Consider the following 22,641-nt stretch of genomic DNA (forward strand, 5'->3'; position numbering starts at 1 on the left):
TGTGCTGGCAACAGCAAGCTTAGTGCTGGAGGAACTCACAAATCTCGAGATCAAGACCTGAGCCAAAGTTAGATGCTCAACTAAGCCACCCAGTCCCCACACTCCTTTTTTTTCTTTTCTTCCCTCTCTCCCTTTCTTCCTTCCTTTTCCCTTATTTACTTCCTTTCTTTTTATTGAGATAGAATTACCACACCATAAAATACACCCTGTTGCATGATTGAGTGGTTTTTAGTGTAGTTACAAAGTTTTGCAACTATCATTACCAGTATCAGAATATTTTTATCACCCCCACTCCAAAAAAACTCTGTGCACATTAGCAGTCATTCCCTATTGTCCCCTCTCCTTGTCTCTTGGCACATAATCGATTTTCTGTTTCTTTGAATTTGTCTACACTGAACATTTCATGTAAATGGAATTATAAAATATGAGGCCCTTTCAATATGGTTTCTTTCACTTAGCATAATGTTTCTGAAATTCACCCGCATTGTACCATATATTGGCATTCCATTCCTTTTTAAGGCTGAAGGACATTTCATTGCATGGATATACCATACTTTGTTCATCCATTTATCAATTGATGGACATTCGGATTATTTCGAGTTTTGAACTGTTATGAATAATTTTTCTATGAACATTCAAGTACGAATTTTTGTGTTGACATGTATTTTCAATTATATATATACCTAGGAGTAGAATTGGAGGGTCATATGGTATCTCTGATTAAATCTTGAGGTACTGCCGAACTGTTTTCCAAAGTGGCTGTACCATTTTACATTCCCATCAACAATATAAGAGGGTTACAATTTATCCACATCCTTGTCAATGCTTATTATTGTCCATCTTTTTATTGTAGCCAAACTGGTGGGTGTTGAGTGATATCTCATTGAGGTTTTAATATGCATTTTCCTGATGACTAATGAATTTGAGTATCTTTTCATGTCCTTATCATTTGTATATGTTCTTTGAAGAAATATCTATTCAAGCTCTTTTCTAATTTTTAAAAAACTGAAATTCTTTTGGTTTTTATTACTATAATAAATGGCAATATTCTATTACTAGTATTTGGGGTTTTGGTTTATTGAGTAATAAAAATCAAGATTATTGCTGAAATTTTTTGTTTTTCCTTTTTGCATCTATTAGGAAGACTATGTTTTTTGCCTTTAATCTTTTGATGTATTTAATTATTCCATAGATTTTTTTGATCTTTAGCTCACTGAGTTTCATCAATAAATAATACTTGTATGCTCAATTGAATTTACTTATATAAAGTGCTTTGCCATACATATTAATACTGGGAATAGCATATATTCAAAGTGCAATTGCATAGGCCTTTTAGAAGCCACTAACCCAAATGCAGTAGTTCTTTTAAGAAGAAACTCATATTCAGAGGAAGTTTCCAGCAGGAGGTGGAATGAAGCCATTCATCATTTCTCCCTTAGAAATGCATTCTAATTGGAGTGATAAACCATTTGAACAGAGCATTATTATTATGGTCAGTGAAGGTGCAACCCCCTCCCCCCAACCTTTTCTCATTTTACATTGAGTTGCTTTCTTATTGAGTTTTTTTCGTGTTGTTAAGTTGTAAGAATTCTTTGTATTTTCTGGACACTAAATCTTTTGCAGAAATGTGACTTGCAAATAAATATTTTCTACCATTCTACTATTGTCTTTTCATTTTCCTGATGGTATCCTTTGAAGGACAAAAGTTTTTAAATTTGATGAAGCCAAGTTTATCTGTTTTCTACTTTGTTGCCTCTGTTTTTGGTATTATATCTAAGAAACCCTTGCCTACTTCAAGTTTACAGAATTCTCCCTATGTTTTCTTTTAAGAATTTTGTAGTTTGTTCTAATGCTTAGGTCTTTGATCCACTTTGAATTAACTTTTGTATATGGTGTGAGAAAGGCGTTCAAGTTAATTATGTGTTAGAATATGCACTTGTCCTTGAACCATTTGTTGTAAAGACTATTCTTTTCCCATTGAATGGTCCTGGGATCTTTGTTGAAAGTCAGTGTAAATGTGAGAGTTTATGTCTGTCCTCATATACTACCACCATGCAGTCTTGATTGCAACAGCTTTGTAGTAAATTTTGAAACTGGGATACGTGAATAGTCTAACTTCGCTCCTTTTCAAGATTGTCTTATCTATTCTATGTCTTTTATATTTGCATAGTAATTTAAGGATCAGCTTGTGCATTTCTGCCAAAAAAAAAAAAAAGCCAACGGGGATTGTGTTGAATGTGTTGATAAATTTGTGACGTATGCTATCTTAACAGTACTGTCTTCTAATTCATGAATGCAAATGCCTTTCCATTTGTGTAGGTCTTTAAAAAATTTTTTTTACAAAGTTTTGTAGTTTTCAGTGTGCAATTATTGTACTTCCTTGGTTATATTTATTCCTAAGTATTATATTCTTTTGATGTTATTGTAAATGGAATCATTTTAAATTTCATTTGTGGCTTGTTCATAGCTGGTATACTAATATACAAATGATTTTTGCATATTGTTCTTGTAGCCTGGAACTTTGCTGAACTTGTTTATTAGTTCTAATAGTCTATTTGTGGATTCCTTGGGATTTTCAGTATACAAGATCCTGTCATCTGACAATAGAGATTGTTTTACTTTTTTTTTCCAATTTGGATGACTTTTATTTCTTTTTCTTCCCTAAGTTCCCTGATAAGAACATGTAGTATTAGGTTGAATAGAATGGCAAAAGCCAGGATCCTTGTCTTATTCTTGATATTAGTGTCTTTATCTAATCTTGCTTTTGAGTAATTTGTCCATCCAGAGAAATAATTTAAAAAGTTAAATTATACCATGTCACTACCCTTCTTAAACACTCCAGGGGATTCCAGTCATACTTAGAATAAAATCCATTTTTTTCTTGCCCCCCATGCTCTTTTTCTCCAACGTTATCTTATATTACTCTTTAAAAACTCTGCACAATTGTTACATGAATCATTTGTAGGATCTAAAGTGCACCATGTTCTGTGCTGCCACAAGCCCTAAACACATACTATCCTTTTTTTTGGAAAAGCCAACTTTTTCCATTTCTTTGCCTCTTTATCTTTATTTAAAACCACCTGGAAAAACTCAATCCATAGATGAATCAATCTACTTTCCATCTTTTTGTTCTTAATATTATTTGTGAGTGCTGATGAGAAAAAAAATCACATAACCTCAAGATTTGGTCTCAAAGTCTAAGCGGGTCCAGTATTTCTTCAGTGTTTCATTGCTGTTGTCCTCTCAATTTTTACAGTGACCTTGTCAGACTTTCTACACTGCTCTTGAACCTCTGAACCTTCTCCACCATCTCATTCTACTTTATGTTTAGTGCTAAGCCCTTCATCTTTGTTTTGGATCTTTTTCCCTACTGCCTCTCCAGTGACCTTACTCCACCAATTATTCTCAATTTCTTTTGTAGTTTCATCCTCTCTTTCACCTCCTGTCCCCATAGGTTTTAAATACACTCAAATTGTTCCCAGAAAAAAAGACAAAAAAAAAAAAAATCAAACAAAGCCCTTACATTGCCCTTAGGCCCGTCTCCAACTATTGTCCTCTCTTCTGCCTTTCTTAGCCAAACTACCAGAAAGAATTGCTTATATTTTCTTCTTCCAATTTCTCACCTTCTCCTTTCCCAGCCTGTTTTGTGTCATTACCACTCTATAGGAATTGCCCTCAACAAGCTCATAAATGGCTTCACTGTTGCAGAATCAAATGGATAACTCAGTCTTTACACCTAATTAGGATTCTAGATCTCTTGCTAGCATTTAGTCATCTCTTCCAATGTACATTTTCTTTTTCTATGTACAAGACAAGTATATAATATATTTTTTTAAAAATCTAAACATTTTAGAAATATGTAGTACAGAAATAGGAGAGCCATGTAATCCCATCCTCCAATAATCAGGATTTTTAAAAGATCAGTGTTAGACCTGAGGACACCTTTAGATTGAGAGTGAGGGGATGGAGAACTATGTATCATGCTACTGGAAGCCAAAAGAAAGCTGGAGTAGCCATACTTATATCAGACAAACTAGACTTTAAATTAAAGGCTGTAACAAGAGATGAAGAAGGACATTATATAATAGTTACAGGGTCTATCCATCAGGAAGAGCTAACAATTATAAATGTCTATGCGCCGAATACCGGAGCCCCCAAATATATAAAACAACTACTCATAAACATAAGCAACCTTATTGATAAGAATGTGGTAATTGCAGGGGACTTTAACACCCCACTTACAGAAATGGATAGATCATCTAGACACACGGTCAATAAAGAAACAAGGGCCCTGAATGAGACATTGGATCAGATGGACTTGACAGATATATTTAGAACTCTGCATCCCAAAGCAACAGAATATACTTTCTTCTCGAGTGCACATGGAACATTCTCCAAGATAGATCATATACTGGGTCACAAAACAGCCCTTCATAAGTTTACCAGAATTGAAATTATACCATGCATACTTTCAGACCACAATGCTATGAAGCTTGAAATCAACCACAGGAAAAAGTCTGGAAAACCTCCAAAAGCATGGAGGTTAAAGAACACCTTACTAAAGAACGAACAGGTCAACCAGGCAATTAGAGAAGAAATTAAAAAATATATGGAAACAAACAAAAATGAAAATACAACCATCCAAACGCTTTGGGACGCAGCAAAGGCAGTCCCGAGAGGAAAATACATTGCAATCCAGGCCTATCTCAAGAAACAAGAAAAATCCCAAATAGAAAATCTAACAGCACACCTAAAGGAAATAGAAGCAGAACAGCAAAGGCAGCCTAAACCCAGCAGAAGAAGAGAAATAATAAAGATCAGAGCAGAAATAAACAATATAGAGTCTAAAAAAACTGTAGAGCAGATCAACGAAACCAAGAGTTGATTTTTTGAAAAAATAAACAAAATTGACAAACCTCTAGCCAGGCTTCTCAAAAAGAAAAGGGAGATGACCCAAATAGATAAAATCATGAATGAAAATGGGATTATTACAACCAATCCCTCAGAGATACAAACAATTATCAGGGAATACTATGAAAAATTATATGCCAACAAATTGGACAACCTGGAAGAAATGGACAAATTCCTGAACACCCACACACTTCCAAAACTCAATCAGGAGGAAATAGAAAGCTTGAACAGACCCATAACCAGTGAAGAAATTGAATCGGTTATCAAAAATCTCCCAACAAATAAGAGTCCAGGACCAGATGGCTTCCCAGGGGAGTTCTACCAGACGTTTAAAGCAGAGATAATACCTATCCTTCTCAAGCTATTCCAAGAAATAGAAAGGGAAGGAAAACTTCCAGACTCATTCTATGAAGCCAGTATGACTTTGATTCCTAAACCAGACAGAGACCCAGTAAAAAAAGAGAACTACAGGCCAATATCCCTGATGAATATGGATGCAAAAATTCTCAATTAGATACTAGCAAATCGAATTCAACGGCATACAAAAAGAATTATTCACCATGATCAAGTGGGATTCATTCCTGGGATGCAGGGCTGGTTCAACATTCGCAAATCAATCAACGTGATACATCACATTAACAAAAAAAAAGAGAAGAACCATATGATCCTGTCAATCGATGCAGCAAAGGCCTTCGACAAAATCCAGCACCCTTTCTTAATAAAAATCCTTGAGAAAGTCGGGATAGAAGGAACATACTTAAAGATCATAAAAGCCATTTATGAAAAGCCCACAGCTAACATCATCCTCAATGGGGAAAAACTGAGAGCTTTTTCCCTGAGATCAGGAACACGACAGGGATGCCCACTCTCACCGCTGTTGTTTAACATAGTGCTGGAAGTTCTAGCATCAGCAATCAGACAACAAAAGGAAATCAAAGGCATCAAAATTGGCAAAGAGGAAGTCAAGCTTTCGCTTTTTGCAGATGACATGATATTATACATGGAAAATCCGATAGACTCCACCAAAAGTCTGCTAGAACTGATACATGAATTCAGCAAAGTTGCAGGATACAAAATCAATGTACAGAAATCAGTTGCATTCTTATACACTAACAATGAAGCAACAGAAAGACAAATAAAGAAACTGATCCCATTCACAATTGCACCAAGAAGCATAAAATACCTGGGAATAAATCTAACCAAAGATGTAAAGGATTTGTATGCTGAAAACTATAGAAAGCTTATGAAGGTAATTGAAGAAGATATAAAGAAATGGAAAGACATTCCCTGCTCATGGATTGGAAAAATAAATTTTGTCAAAATGTCAATACTACCCAAAGCTATCTACACATTCAATGCAATCCCAATCAAAATTGCACCAGCATTCTTCTCGAAACTAGAACAAGCAATCCTAAAATTCATATGGAACCACAAAAGGCCCCGAATAGCCAAAGGAATTTTGAAGAAGAAGACCAAAGCAGGAGGCATCACAATCCCAGACTTTAGCCTCTACTACAAAGCCGTCATCATCAAGACAGCATGGTATTGGCACAAAAACAGACACATAGACCAATGGAATAGAATAGAAACCCCAGAACTAGACCCACAAACGTATGGCCAACTCATCTTTGACAAAGCAGGAAAGAACATCCAATGGAAAAAAGACAGCCTCTTTAACAAATGGTGCTGGGAGAACTGGACAGCAACATGCAGAAGGTTGAAACTAGACCACTTTCTCACACCATTCACAAAAATAAACTCAAAATGGATAAAGGACCTGAATGTGAGACAGGAAACCATCAAAACCTTAGAGGAGAAAGCAGGAAAAGACCTCTCTGACCTCAGCCGTAGCAATCTCTTACTCGACACATCCTCAAAGGCAAGGGAATTAAAAGCAAAAGTGAATTACTGGGACCTTATGAAGATAAAAAGCTTCTGCACAGCAAAGGAAACAACCAACAAAACTAAAAGGCAACCAACGGAATGGGAAAAGATATTTGCACATGACATATCGGACAAAGGGCTAGTATCCAAAATCTATAAAGAGCTCACCAAACTCCACACCCGAAAAACAAATAACCCAGTGAAGAAATGGGCAGAAAACATGAATAGACACTTCTCTAAAGAAGACATCCGGATGGCCAACAGGCACATGAAAAGATGTTCAGCGTCGCTCCTTATCAGGGAAATACAAATCAAAACCACACTCAGGTATCACCTCATGCCAGTCAGCATGGCCAAAATGAACAAATCAGGAGACTATAGATGCTGGCGAGGATGTGGAGAAACGGGAACCCTCTTGCACTGTTGGTGGGAATGCAAATTGGTGCAGCAGCTCTGGAAAGCAGTGTGGAGGTTCCTCAGAAAATTAAAAATAGACCTACCCTATGACCCAGCAATAGCACTGCTAGGAATTTATCCAAGGGATACAGGAGTACTGATGCATAGGGGCACTTGTACCCCAATGTTCATAGCAGCACTCTCAACAATAGCCAAATTATGGAAAGAGCCTAAATGTCCATCAATTGATGAATGGATAAAGAAATTGTGGTTTATATACACAATGGAATACTACGTGGCAATGAGAAAAAATGAAATATGGCCTTTTGTAGCAACGTGGATGGAACTGGAGAGTGTGATGCTAAGTGAAATAAGCCATACAGAGAAAGACAGATACCATATGGTTTCACTCTTATGTGGATCCTGAGAAACTTAACAGGAACCCATGGGGGAGGGGGAGGAAAAAAAAAAAAAAGAGGTTAGAGTGGGAGAGAGCCAAAGCATAAGAGACTGTTAAAAACTGAGAACAAACTGAGGGTTGATGGGGGGTGGGAGGGAGGAGAGGGTGGGTGATGGGTATTGAGGAGGGCACCTTTTGGGATGAGCACTGGGTGTTGTATGGAAACCAATTTGACAATAAATTTCATATAATAAAAAAAAAATAAAAAAAATAAAAGATCAGTGTTTATTTTTTTAGAATTTTTTTCTATGCCCAAACGAATATACAGTATATAATAATAATTTTTGGTGGAAAAGGGCTTAAGTTATTCATAGTTGTTTTACAGTATTATTTTTAACTTATATCTTGGAACATTTCCCATGTTATACCACATTATATTTCTCCTCATTCTTTTTATAATTGATTCATAATTTTTCCATGGGAAAGATTTATTGTAATTTATGGAACTCTCCTAAATTGATGGATATTTGTTTACAAATATTTGCAATTACAGGCAATGTTGCAGTAAAAATTCTTGTAACTTGTGTAAATATTTCTGTGGGACAAATTTGTAGAGCTAGAATTAAACCATGTAAATGATATAAGAGGACAATTTTCATTTTAGTAGAAATATACGGTTATTTAAAAATTTTAGGTAATACATAAAGGTTTAAAGAAAATAAAAATCACCACCAATCTCCCATCCATAGATAACCAATTTTATTTATCACTTAGTGTGTGTCTACAGTGGTGTTATGCTATAATACATTAACTTATTTAACCTCTATGACAGTCCTAAAGGGTCAACATTAGTATGTAAGATTTTATAGTTTAAGAAACTAAGTTTATGAAAGGATGAGGAAACTTACTGACAATCATATGATTAGCAAGTAAGAGTTTGCATTCTGGTTAAGGCTCTGTCGTGCTAGTGTCCCTACATGTGCAATACATGGAACTATTATCTCCATTTTCTAGATATATAAAACTGAGGCTTTAAGAGAGTTTAGGTGTTTTGCCCTTGGCCAATAATGGGTAATTAGCAAAGCTGAATTTCTAACCTGGGTCTGATTTCAAAGCCTATGTGTTCTCCTCTAGTTTACATTTTCCATGTTTTCTTACTATTAATATTTTAATGAATTTTTATGATTATGAAAGTAATTTACTTCCATCTCTGAAATTGCAGAAACCATGATCATGTTTAGATAAGAAAATGTACATAACAAAGTATTTCACTACCTGCTAACAACTACTATTTTGGTATATTTCCTTCCATTATTTTCTATATATGCAGGGCTTTCTTTCCTGCTTTGTCCCCTTTGTACATTTGTTCCTTTTTTTTTTCTTGCTTATGAAAATTTTTGTTTTTTTTCAAGTTACCACATTTTATTTTTCCTAATTAATCATTTGTTTATTTATTTTTTTAGCCATAATAATGCCTTCAATTTATTTATCACTTATTACAGCCAAGTCCTTTACATTTATCAACATATTTAGTTTTCAGAGCAGTCAAATGAGGCAAGTGTTAATACCAAGTTCCTTTTGTTTTCCATATTCTTCAAGATCTTCACTTGGATGGTTCCTTATCATTAAAGGCTTAGTTTAAATGTCACCTTCTCAGAGAGTGCTTTCCTGATCATCTAACCTAAAGGAGTCCAAAATTACTTTCTAGCGCTTACTCGGTTTTATATTCTTCACAGTACTTGCTTTTTATTTACTTATTTATTTTAGAAATTTTGTTTTAGTTTATGTCTCTTTCCCAGAAGCTAGAAAGTAACATACATAAAGGTGAAGACTATGTATATCTTGATCCCTCCTGTATATCTTTTGTACCTAAAACAGTGTCTACTACATGGTATGCAATCAATAAATATTTTGAATGTCTAAATGGATGAATACTTATAGAACAAGAGAAAAGGTAAGAGAAATATACAGATAATCTCTGATACGTTCAGGTGTCCAGACACCACACCACTCTCTGTTTGCTTATTGAATTGTGATTTTTTGGTCTATGCTTATCCTTCTGAAAAGTTTGAACCCCCAAACTATAATTTTCTCTCTTTACTACATTCAAATGCCACACTTTCTAAAATATTATTAAATAAGTATTTGTTTATTATGTTTTCCCCAGTTAGAATATAAGATGTAGGAAGGCAGATGCCCTTCCATCTTGTTAACTTCTATGCCCCTAGCACATAGAATGGTGCTGGGCACATAGTAGGTGCTCAGTAAATATCTGTTGAATGAATGAATAATCATCTCTTTATATCAGTGGTGGATTAGCAATCCTGCTTCTTAGACTAAGAAACCTGGATCTGTAGGCCACATGGATTGGATGGTCAGCATGATCATACATGTAAATGGCTTTCAGAAGGACAAAAGATGTCATAGAAGAAAAAAGCTAATATGCATGAGTTACTTAAATTTTATGTCATAACAACTTTTTGAGGTAGGCATTATTATCTCCATTATGTAGATAAGAACATTAAGCCTTTAAAAGTTAAGTTCCTTGATTTAGCTCACCAGATAGGAAGACTAAGGAATATGTTGAATTCTGAAGCTCAAGATTTTGAGACTTAATGGGCTTATATTAACCCACAGACTGTCAGAAGTTTAGTGCAGTCCTCATTATGGTCATTACCAGTTTTGGATCCAGTCCCAATTACAAAAGGATTGTTAAAGCACTACAAAATCTGTAGATTGATAAGACTGTTTTTGAATATATGTCAATGTATTATAAATATTTTACAATAAAATGTGTTTTATAATCAGAAAATAAATAAGTAAAAATGTTTTCTATTTTGCCTAAAGCACCATTGAAAGGCATATGAGAAATAGTAATAAGACATTTACATCATATATTACAGGCAGAGGGTTAATATATTTAATACGTGTCTATTACATTTTACACCAGAGAGATTATCAAAGGAATTAACAAGAGATTTAGAGAAAAAAAAATCAATTTAAAGAGATGTTCTATAATATTAATGATTTAAACATTGCGAATAAAAATGAAATTACTTTTGTGCCTATTGGGATAACAAAGGTGAAAAATGTAAATAACAGCAGAACCATTTAGGATGTAGTAAAACAGGCATTTTAGTACCATGTGGTAGGCATGTAAATTGTTGCATTTTTTTTAGATCATTTGTCACTATCTACTACAGTAAAATGTATCAATATCATTTGGTTCAGAAAGTCCACTTTTAGGATTGTATCTTACAAAAATTCTCTTTTAAATATACAAACATGTATGCCTAAAAGTTAATTATAACAATATTTATAACACCGAAAAATTAGAAGAGTAAAACACCAAAAACAATAGTGGAAAACTGAAAATGACCACATCTCTACCAAAGGAAGAAAGGATAGTTATATTTGAGTAAAGTACTTTCAAACAATAAAATATTCCACAGATCTAAAGAGAAGTAAAGAAGCTTTCTTTGTATTGACAATAATATGTCCAAGATACATAAAATGAGAAAATATCTTGCAACAAAATTGTAATTGGTTTGTAAAAAATATATGTAAGTATATATATATGCATCCTCAAATTAATGAAAATACACATAAAATATTAATAATATTTTTTAACTGAGAAGTAGACGAGAATGACTTTCCCCTTTTTGCTTTTGTTTCTAAATTTTTGTTTCTAAATTGTTTCTAAATTTTCTATGGTGAAATGTACTACTTGTGTAATAAAATGTTAAAGAATGAGAATATATTTCCATCAGAAATTGTTAGGGTCTATTAATGGAAGCCTAGGATATATGATGTCCAACACATTCAATATGTTGTAATTTCTTTTTTGGCGTCATGCAGTATAGATAAGAGTGTAATTTCAGAGGAATTATATGTGTGACATTTTAAAAGGGTGAAGCCATGACGCCTGGATGGCTCGGTTGGATAAGCCTCCAACTTTGGGTCAGGTCATATCTCACAGTGAGTTCCAGACCCGCATGCATGGAGGCATCAAGCCCCACAAGCATGGAGGCGTTGCATTGAGTCCAAAGCTTCCAGGCATTGAGCCCCACACCGGGCTCCATGCTGACAGTGGAGCCTGCTTAAGGATTCTCTCTCTCTGCCCCTCACCCACGCACATGCACACACTCTTTCTTCTGTCTCTCTCTCAATATAAATAAATAAACTTAAAAAAATAAAAGGGTGATGTCACACATTGGTGACGGCGGAAAGTGTACCAAAGCCATTTTTAATAATTGAAATTACTTCAAAAAATAAAAGAAAAAAATAGATAAGAAAGTGTAAATCCATAAAACACCTTGAATAACCAAAGCAATCTTGAGAAAGAACAAAGCTGGATGCATCACTCTGTCTGATTTCAAACTACATTACAAAGCAAGAGTGATTAAAACAGTGTAGTATGGGCATAGAAATGTATACATTGATCAGTGGAACAGAATAGAGGGCTCAGAAATAAACCCACATATATATGTTCAATTAATTTATGAAAAAGAGCTAAGAATATACAATAGGGAACAATTTCTTCAATAAAAGATTGGGAAAACTGCATAGCCACCTACAAAAGAATGAAATTGAACTACTTTCTTACACCATACACAAAAATTAACTCAAAATGCATTAAAAGCTTGAATATAACATCTGAAACCATAAAACTATTAAAAGAAAATATAGGTGATAAGCTCCTTGACATACGTCTTGACAATGATTTTTTAAAATTTGACACCCAAAGCAAAAGCAACAAAAACAAAAATAAAAAGTGGGACTACATAAAACTAAACATCTTCACAAAGCAAAAGAAACCATCAACAAAATAAAATGGCAACCTACTAAATGGGAGAAAATATTTGCAAATCATATATTTGATAAGGGGCCAATATTGAACATACATGAAAAACTCATACAACTCATTAGCAAAAAGCCAAACCATCAGAAAGTGGACAGAAAATCTGAATAGATACTTCTCTAAGGAAACCCACGGTTCATGGGTTTGAGCCCTGCATCAGGCTCGCACTGATGGTGCAGAGCCTGCTTGGGATTCTCTCTCTCTCTCTCTCTCTCTTCCCCTTGCCTGCTTGTGCTCTCTCTCACTCTCTCAAAATAAATAAATAAACTTAAAAAATGTGAACCTAATCACAGATATTATACCTTACACAGAATTAAAGTGTGTTATATACCTAAACGTAAAACCATAAAAATTCTATAAGAAAACATAGGAGAAAAATCCACATGACCTTCAGTTTGGTGATGACCTTTTAGATATAACACCAAAAAGCACAATCCATGAAAGAAAAAGATGATAAATTGGACTTTGTTAAAATTAAAATCTTTCATTCTGTGAAAGACACAGATGAACTTATAGAAGGTTTTGGTTTCTAACACTATTCTCCAAATAAAATGACACAAAGCTCTTTGAAGAAAAGCTTAATTCTAGGACTGGGGTAGGTATATACAAGATAAGTCTGGAGCATATTATAGTACCAGAATGTAGGAGAAACTGAAAACAAAACTAAACAAAATGCCACACACAACTATGGGAGTATGCCAAAAGGCACAGAAGCCAACTGAAAGAACTTCTTATAGCCAAAGCTTGAACAAATTAAGGGGCAAATAAGTGATGCAATATTGGACTATAACAAAGTATAAAATAAATATCCATAAGCCCATACTCATACAAATAAATGATAAATAGAAAACAAACAAACAAACAAACAAAGAAGAATGGGCAACTTTCTTCTGAAGAAGAATTCCAAATAATTTACGTAGATACTCCCTTCTCAAGGTATGGGGAATGGGCATAATTTCCCACTCCTTAAGTGGGACCTGTGTACAGTGACTTCCTCCCAAATAGTATATTACAGAATAGGGGAAAAATAGTAAGTTTATAGCATGAATCTGACAAACACTCCTCTACCAGGTGATCACAGTTTATATTCACAGTGATATCACATTGGTAGCATGAACTCTTGCTATGATGTGATGAGAATAGCATCTTACTTTTGTGGCCCTTTTCCCAAAAATCCATAACTCCAGTTTAATCATAAGAAAAAAAGAAAACCCAATTCAGAGATGTTCTACAAAACTCCTGTCCAGTATTCCTCAAGACCTTCAAAACTATCAAAAACAAGGAAAGTCTGATAAACTGTCACAGTCTAGAGAAGCCTAGAAGGAAGCATATTAATTGAATTTAATGTGGAATCATGGATGGAATCCTGAAACAGCAAAACATTTGGTAAAATTGGGTAAAATCTGAATAAAGTGTGAATTTTAGGTAATAATAATATGTTAAAAAAGGGGGGATATGTAAATCCCCTAAACTATGTAAATCAGGTGCAGGAGAAATGCCAGAGATCTTATTAAATGTGAATGATGGGGAAATATCATGTAAGACACTTTCCAATGAGAAGCTGACTGAATAAAGAGAGTTTGGAAAATTGCCTCAGATCCCACGGAGACTTAGTGACCACAGACGTTGTAAGTGGAAAATAAGAGAAAAGCTGGTGTGTTCTTTGGAAGAAAGGGTCAAGGATAGGGTGAGGGCCAGGGATGGCTGTTGCATACATAGTTTGGCATCAAAAACATTCTTTTGACATTCAGCATTGACATTTTGAAGCAGCCTTGGCATAACAGCTGAATTAAATCAGCCTTGTCAAAATTTCCTGCTTTCCTCTGAGAGAAAGGACCTCTGAAAGGGAAACTAGCATGAAGGATGACAATGAGCATGCTTTCAGAGACTTCGGATTGAACAGAGACCCGTAATAAAAAACTCAACCAGGTAATTAGGGTAATATTTGCCCAAATTCTGCCTCTAGTGACTAGGAAAGTACAACCATTTCCTCAAACAGCTTGTGGAACTGGTCATATGCTTGTCATCAATTATTTATTTTTTAAAGAAGACCAAAAATAAGAATGATATAAATACATGGAAGCTACAGCAGAATGCTTTCCCAAATCCCAAAAATAATTTGGATATAAGCATACAGCCAGAGAATTTAAGAATAATAATCTACTGGCAGTGTTGATTGTTATCCAACTCTGGGACTAAAGATGGAGGTAATCACTACATGTATTTCTGAAGGATCTGTGTTTCATTCTTACAACCAAAGAGAAACAGCAGTAATTCTATGGTGGCAGGGCTGAAATGCATTTGCATTCACTCAGAAAAATCTAAGCTATGTCCAGGGGACACATTAGGAACAGTAATAAAAAATAGATATCAGAAGTCCTACAGAAAATGTAAAAGACATTTTTGGAAGAAAACTAACAAATGGATGGCATAAGTTTGACTCATGAGGTAGAACTTTGGAAATATTCAAGAAGAGGGAAAGTTGAGGTAAAATCACCCAAACATATCTAAGATATGCTGGATCTCTGGCCTTTAAGGATGGATATCTGCAAGGGAAGATAATCATACTGAGGCACCAGACTATATAACACATTTGTGGATAAATGCAGGACTATAGTAAGAAAGCCTAATAGGTAATCAGAAGAAGCCTGGTACAGAGACAGTAGGCATGACTTTGTTGCAAAGGACTATGTGTTCAGCATGATTAATTCCAGTACTCATGAGGCCACTGATTACAAATAGATGGCCAAGCAACTGATGGGATAGAGATGTATCAGCAAATACCTTCTTGGACAGGAGATTCAGAGACTGGAAGGTTCTCCTCAAAAATATTCTCATATTATATAAGACCCCACATTCCAGAATTTAAGCACAGCTCCAGGAAATTAGAATAAAGTGATCTAAGAGAACTCTGTATCCATCTGGCCCAATGTGGGCAATATGATCAGATTGGCAATCCATGGATACTCAAGATGAAAATAAGATCTGCTTAAAAATAAAATAAAGGGAAAGGGTAACATCTCTTTGGGAGACCATGAAAGAAAACCTTCTCCCTATAACTTTGAATTAAAATGAATTTCTGAAAGACAAACAATTAAAAACTATGCTCTCTCTCTCTCTCTCTCTCTCTATATATATATATATATATATATATGGCCAGTCATTTAAAATTTTAAGGTCAGATTTCCTAACTTGAGAGCAAAAATTATAGTAGTTTGATTAGGTAAATGTTGGAATAATGAAGGAACAAAAACTTGTACCCTTATGATAATTATTATCTCTTAATTTTATTGTATTATTCATTTGACATTCAAAATTTGTTCTTTCTAACATTAACATAGTATTAGCCACATTTATTGTTTAAAAGAAGGCAAGAATACTGTCAACTAGAAAATTAATATAATTTTTTTTAATGTTTATTTATTTTTGAGAGAGAGACAGAGATAGACAGAGCATGAGCAGGGGAGAGGCAGAGAGAGGGAGACACAAAATCTGAAACAGGCTCCAGACTGTGAGCTGTCAGCACAGAGCCCGATGTGGGGCTTGAACTCACGAACCATGAGATCATGACCTGAGCTGAAGTCGGATATTTAACTGACTGAGCCACCCAGGTGCCCTGAAAATGAATCTAAAGGTTATTTATATTTGCATTTTACAGTAGCAACAGAAACAGTTAGCTGATCTGGAATATTACTTCTGAGTGTTGTTACTACACTGAAGAGTGGTGGCAAGCATTAAGAAATGGAAATTTCTGTTTTTCCCTGTTAGCCTTTTGTATCCTGAACCCTTTCACTTCACTTGTGAAAAGATAATGATTCAGCTTCCAAGAGATATTGTAGTGATTTACAAGTACCCGTGGAACCTCAGCATCAACTCACTAACCAATGGTAAGGATCCATTTATAACATGAATCAGTTAGATGATAGGCACTGGATTGAGGAATAAGAGCCCCACCTCCTAACTAACTCTTAGAATTTGAGTATTGATTGCTTGGATATGCAGGTACATGTACTTATGGACTTTACCATTTGCCAGATCAGAGTTTGTAAAGTATGGCCTGTGAGCCAAATTCAGCCCACCCTCTGTTTTTATAAATAAAGTTTTATTGGAACACACCCACAATACTTTGGCACTGCAACGGGAGAGCTGAGTAGTTGAGACAGAAATTACATAGCCCAAAAAGGCTAAAATCTTTACTCTATGGCCTTTTACTAAAAAAAATTTGCTACTCCCTGGGCTAGATGGTCAAAGCAGATATATAACAACCACTATAAATCTTTCAGAAGATCCACTCCTTGGTCTGTCTGCCAAATACTTTTTTTAAAGTTTATTTTATTTATTATTTATTTTTGAGAGAGAAAGAGCGAGCACACTCTTGTGGGGAAGGGGCAGAGAGAGAGTGGGAGAGAGAGAGAATCACAAATAGGCTCTGCATGCTGTCAGAGCAGAGCCCAACTCGGGGCTGGAACCCATGAACAATGAGATCATGACCTGAGCTGAAATTGAGAATTGGAGGCTTACCCAACTGAGCCACCCAGGTGCCCCCAGCTTGAGAAATTCTATATCAGGTCTGTTCTTTTTGCCCATCCTCTATTTTTCTGGAATTGTTTACACAAACCTTTGTCCTCAGTGAATTAGAGTCTTCCTATGGACAATAGGTTTAAGAGATTCATACAACCCTTATTTCTTTCTAAAGAATATTTTATTTATTTATTTATTTATTTATTTATTTATTTATTATTTAATTATTTGTTGGCATATGAAAATTTATTATTGTCATGTTTTCACCATCAAAACTTATGATCTTGGTCTTTATTTCTTGTCTTTGCATAAGGCCAAAAGACATTGGCTACTTTGATAACCTTAAAGCAAACTCCAGGAATGTCATTGACAGCATGACCTTTGAGACAAAATCCAGCAACCAGAACTTCATCATTTTCCTCAATAAAATTTGAACAACCGTCATTGTGTACAAAGGCTGTGATTTTTTTTGCCATTCTTGATTAGCTGGACCCTGACACACTTCCTAATGGCAGAATTTGTCTGTTTTCTTTCAACCCCTACTTTTTCCAGCACAATTCCTTTTGCATGAGAAGCACTTCCAAAAGGGTTGGCCTTCAAGGCTGTGCCCAAATGTGCTTTCTTGTATTGTTTATCATGCTACTTCTGATCTCCTTGGTAGCTACCGAGCTTTCTGGCACTTGCTCATTCTGTTGGCACCACAGGCCTGAGCAAAAGAGCTCTAAAAAATATTTTGACAGTAAACAAACAAAAATATATATTATCAAACGTGGATGAGAAGCAATTGAATGTGGCCATTCTGTCATTGTGTCAAGCACAATCTAATTCACAGATATGGATGACTGAGGCCTGAGCACTCTTTAATAGAATACAAATATCTAGGCAAGAGTGAAGAATAACTGCATCTTGATGAGGGTGAGGAAAAGAGGCAGGATATTTGTGGCAGAAGCTTGAAGTGGATGATGGGGATGTCCCTTAGGACTTTATAGGGATGTTGGAGCGATGGTGCTTCAGATTATACTAATACATTTGGAGAAAAACATAAGCTTGTGAAGGCTCTTAAGACTGAAAATTTATGCAAGGCTTTGCTGGACCCTGGCTCACTCCATGAAAGGGCCTCTCATACACAGTGGCCTCTCATAAGGGGAGACACCAGCTGTGAGTTATGTTTTTAACTTCTAGGAAACAGGCTACACAGAGGGTCTATGTTTATATTATGAGTCACGGCAGGGACAGGTGGTGGGACTGAAGTTTGACGTTTGCAAATGATGTCTCTGACTGCCAGGATTGTTCAGAAGAGTTGCTTGTTTGTAGGAGTGAGTTTGGAAAAGAAATGAAGAAATGAAAAGACTTCTTTCTCTCAGTTACCATTTTATAATTAGACTCTTTCCTTGAATTTGTTAAGGAAAAATGATACCAATATACAAGGGCTATTGTAGCAACTTAAATTCATCAACAAAATGTGAGCAGAACTTCAAATGAAAAGAACTGAACACTAGATTCTACCAGCATTGGGAATAATATAAGAATGAATGAATAAATAAACGAATGAATGATGAGGGAAACTCTGGATAAGGAAAAACAAAAATTAAACCCTCCTTTTTTTCTTAAATGGAGAGTCAGAATTCAAATATTGGCTGCCTAGAATTTCCATTATCTTGACCTTAAAGTTCTCCCTTTTATTTCTGGTTTATATCTTTAAAATGTTATATGATGTCTGAGAGATGTTTTAGCTTGTCACCATAATATCTATCAACATTTTGTGGGTCCACTTCTTAGAAAGATTGACATCAAGAACATATTATACAGAACTGCCAAGGAAGTCAATCCAAATCCATTTGCTGTATGTATTTGAATTTCACCTTAACTGCTTTGACAAAGATTTGAATTAGAGAACAAAAGAGGAACTTTGAAAGAATGGCAACAGCAACAAAAGAGAAATACACAACATTGATCTAGGTATAAATGCACATGCACACATACACACATTCACACAAACATAGACATAAATAGCAAAACTTATTCTGGACAACCACTCCCCATACTCTACCACTGATGTGACTTTCACCTCCCAGTTCATTATTAACCTAGGGGCATTTGAAGATGAACAAAAAGGACATATTCCACAATTCTGATGAGAAAATTCAACTTTCAATTTGAGTTAGAAGATAACAGCAAAGAGAAAGCTATTTCTTTCAAATTTTGTGCATCTCTCGTAGGTAGATTTATGAAGACTCAAGGAAGTATCTTACCCAACTTACCTCTGTGTCTACTAAAGTTTGCTTTTAAAATTTGATCTAAGTTATGAGTGTGAATGGATAGTGAAGAACATTAAGCTTCAAATAATATTTACAACTTATTTGGCTTTGCAGTTGTTCTATATTGTTGCCTGAGATATATATTTGCATTTTTGACTGATGGGACCATCCTAGTCCAAAGAACTCCTTTCTGCAGTGTCCAGCCCCAGCAACCCAATTCAAATTCTCAAGCAGACCAAATGTTCTCTTGAATTCCATGGCTTCACTCACATTGCTCCCTTTACATGTCGTGTTATACACCCACAAGTACTGATTCAATGTTTTTTATTTCTTGTTGGTGTTTATAATAGACATGTCATGCTTGTTATTTGGGCTAAAAGGCTAGGGCTGAACACTCTAGGAACTTGAATTAGCCCCATGCCAATGTTTTGGAGAGGAAAGAGTACAGATTGAGGAAATACAGAGACCAGAGGTGAATTCTAGGCTCTGCTGCTTACATACTGTAAATATTTATTTACATACATAAATACTGTAAATATTTATTTACATATGTAAATATTGCCTCATAGGTTTACTTTAAGTATTAAAAGAGCTAGCACATGGAAAGCTTATAACACACTAGCAGGTACAGCTCACATGAGTTTTCTTAGTTCTGTAAAGAGCAGGATTCATGTCCGACTGTCATTTGTGTTTTACAAATGCTTGTTGACATTTCATAAATAATAGCCACTTGAGTGCTTAATGTGTAGTGTTCTATTATTCTTGCAAATTAATTTCTGTTAAAATAATTTCTTGACCTTAACAGATCTTCCCAGCTGAAAACCCAGAGTGCTTGCCCAGCTTGAGTCTCAAGGATCTCCACAGCTCTCCAGGATGGTTGGGTGGGCTCCCCAATTTCATCCTCGTGATCAGTCCAGGCCAAAAGAGGGGAAGTGACTCACCAAATGTCCTGTTATCAGGATACTTCCAGTCTTGGAATCAGGCAGCTCTTCAGGCCCTCTCTCTGGCATCCTGCCTAATGTATTTATCTCTGTAGCTTCATGCTCTCATAGTCTTTCTGGGGCTAAAAGGATAGCAGAAGCACCCATATTATGGACTTTGCAATGTCTTCTTTGAGATACAGAAAGAGAAGAGGGGGAAAAAGTTCAAAGGATAGTCAATATTGCTCTCCTCTTTGAACTCAACACACAAGTCATTCTATTAGATTGAAAGATATGAAATTGTTTTGGTAGTTCAAAAATGACTGAATTTCAGCAATTTCATGTTGTTTTGTCCAATATAACAACTAGTGAGCTGTGTTTCCTACACAAAGTAAATGTCTGTTGGTTTTACTTTCTATTGTAGCCATTCCAAATGTTTTCCATCACATAGTTGTTCAATTGTGTTTATGGCAATGCCACGTCTGCTATAGAATGGAGGGAATGGAATAGGAAGTAAACTTGTGCTGAATGCCAAGGATGGGCCAGAAACTCTGTTAGGCATTTTACCCGCTTTTAGTCTATGTTCAAAAACGTTGTACGGTGGACATCAGGATCTCTTTAATATTCACCTTTTCACTAAGTATGCTCTGTGAAGCTCAGAGAAGTTAATTAAATTTTCCAAGTTTGTAGTCAATAAGAAGCAGAGGAGTTCTAACCCAGTTGTATCTGACTTAAAGGCCCAAGCTCTCTCCACTTTGCCATATGGCCTTCCTTCTATGGTGAACTTTTAGGATGGCAGGACCAAAGTTGGTTTAAACTTGTTTAGTACAGTCCATGTGGGGCCATAGATATTGAGTTGGTTAGTAATATCTGTCTTCTTCAAATAGGCATGTGTAATACAGAGTTTGCTATATGAGTTTGGAATTTAGGAGAAATAAATTATGAGATGAAGCTAGGGAATTACACATAATAATTCCCTATAAATGTTTCTCAAATGAATGAATGATTAGATGAATTACAGATTTTGAGAGTCACCAGTAAGTCACATTGAATGTATATCCTTCTATATTTTTCTATCCATATCCATTATTCAAAGTATTTGAGATTATACTATATAAACTATTTCATCATTTCTTTAGAAACAACTTTTATTGATTTTTAACAGGTATAAATTTCTAGGATTTAAAACTCATCTGGTAAAGAAATTTCTGTTTTTATATAACTAATCTTAGTCTGCATTTGAGCCCCATTCTGCCTACTGCAAAAAACCTAATCTTGCTAATTGAAGGTAAACTCAGCTATATTAGGGTTTTCTTAATTGATTCAGTGTGGGGTAAATCATTTGGGGCTGAAATTTAAGTCCCAGACGTAAGGGGCTTACATTACATCACTGAATCATGAATGGGGGTGGTTAAATAAAAATAATTTGTCTGACAACAATTAGGTGTGGAAGAACAAGTAACCACCCTTAAATGAGGAGGGTAAAAAAATATATCCAGTATCCATCCTTATCCACCTGACAAAAGGGGACCCTGGGGAGGATAATACCTGCCTGCTGATTTGTATATGGGAGTTACTATTGTAGACAAATTTTTACAGCAACTTCATTCTTACCTTCTTTAAGGGGTGATACTTATATTTTCTTTGTGAGGGAAAAGGATTTGCTAGGGGTAGTAAATGTGGCAAGATGAAATATTATCTGGTATATTTCCTGCCCTCTCACATATATTTTTACCTTGTGATATTTCCCTCTTCCTGTTTGGACACCTGAGAAACTATAGCCTCACAGGAATTCTTGGTGTCGCCCTAATGTGGGTATGGTATAATAGAAATGGCTTTCTTTCATATGAAGGTCAGAGAATGTCCAAGGTAGCTCCACTGAGTTTCCCATATCTTTCAGAGGTGTGGAACATAGTCCAGTTTTTCTGTGTTCCCAGCAGGCTCAAAAGTTAGCTGAGCAAGAGTGCCTATGGTGCTGAGCCAGTCTCATGGTCAAGTTGAGAGGCTGCAGCATGGCAACATGAACCATATCTTTGTGGTTTAGATGGGAATTAATTAAAATATCTTAGGGATGTCACCAAGAGTAGTAAAGATCAAAACACTACATAAGCTCTGATAATTTAGATGTCATATAATGAGAAGTGGAGACATATTGATGGGTTGGATTTATCATACATTAACAAAGAAAAATGAGAAGAACTGAATTTACACTAAATTGGAGACAATATACTTCCTACTCACAACAGACTTGGAGCTCAAAATGGAGATTAGATTTAGTTACAATATAGAAAATACACAAAGTGACACTTCTTACATACTGTGTACTTTATTGTGTCTTGAAAATTCACACCTGCCATATTTTTCCCTCCTTGTAAAAATTATATTTATTTATTGGAGGAATTTTACAAAACATAGCAGAATTTCAGCTCTTGATCAGAACCAGAAATGAAACTTAAATATCTCAGACAAAAGAAGGAAACAAAGGTGAGG

At 35.3% G+C, this 22,641-nt stretch overlaps 1 pseudogene; it reads right to left on the minus strand.

The window, feature by feature from the left end:
* Nucleotides 1-17,249: 17,249 nt before the first annotated feature.
* Nucleotides 17,250-22,641, minus strand: part of LOC123594401 — a 42,035-nt pseudogene continuing 36,643 nt past the window's right edge.

Source organism: Leopardus geoffroyi, chromosome X (assembly GCF_018350155.1).
Source record: "Leopardus geoffroyi isolate Oge1 chromosome X, O.geoffroyi_Oge1_pat1.0, whole genome shotgun sequence".
Lineage (NCBI taxonomy): Eukaryota > Metazoa > Chordata > Mammalia > Carnivora > Felidae > Leopardus > Leopardus geoffroyi.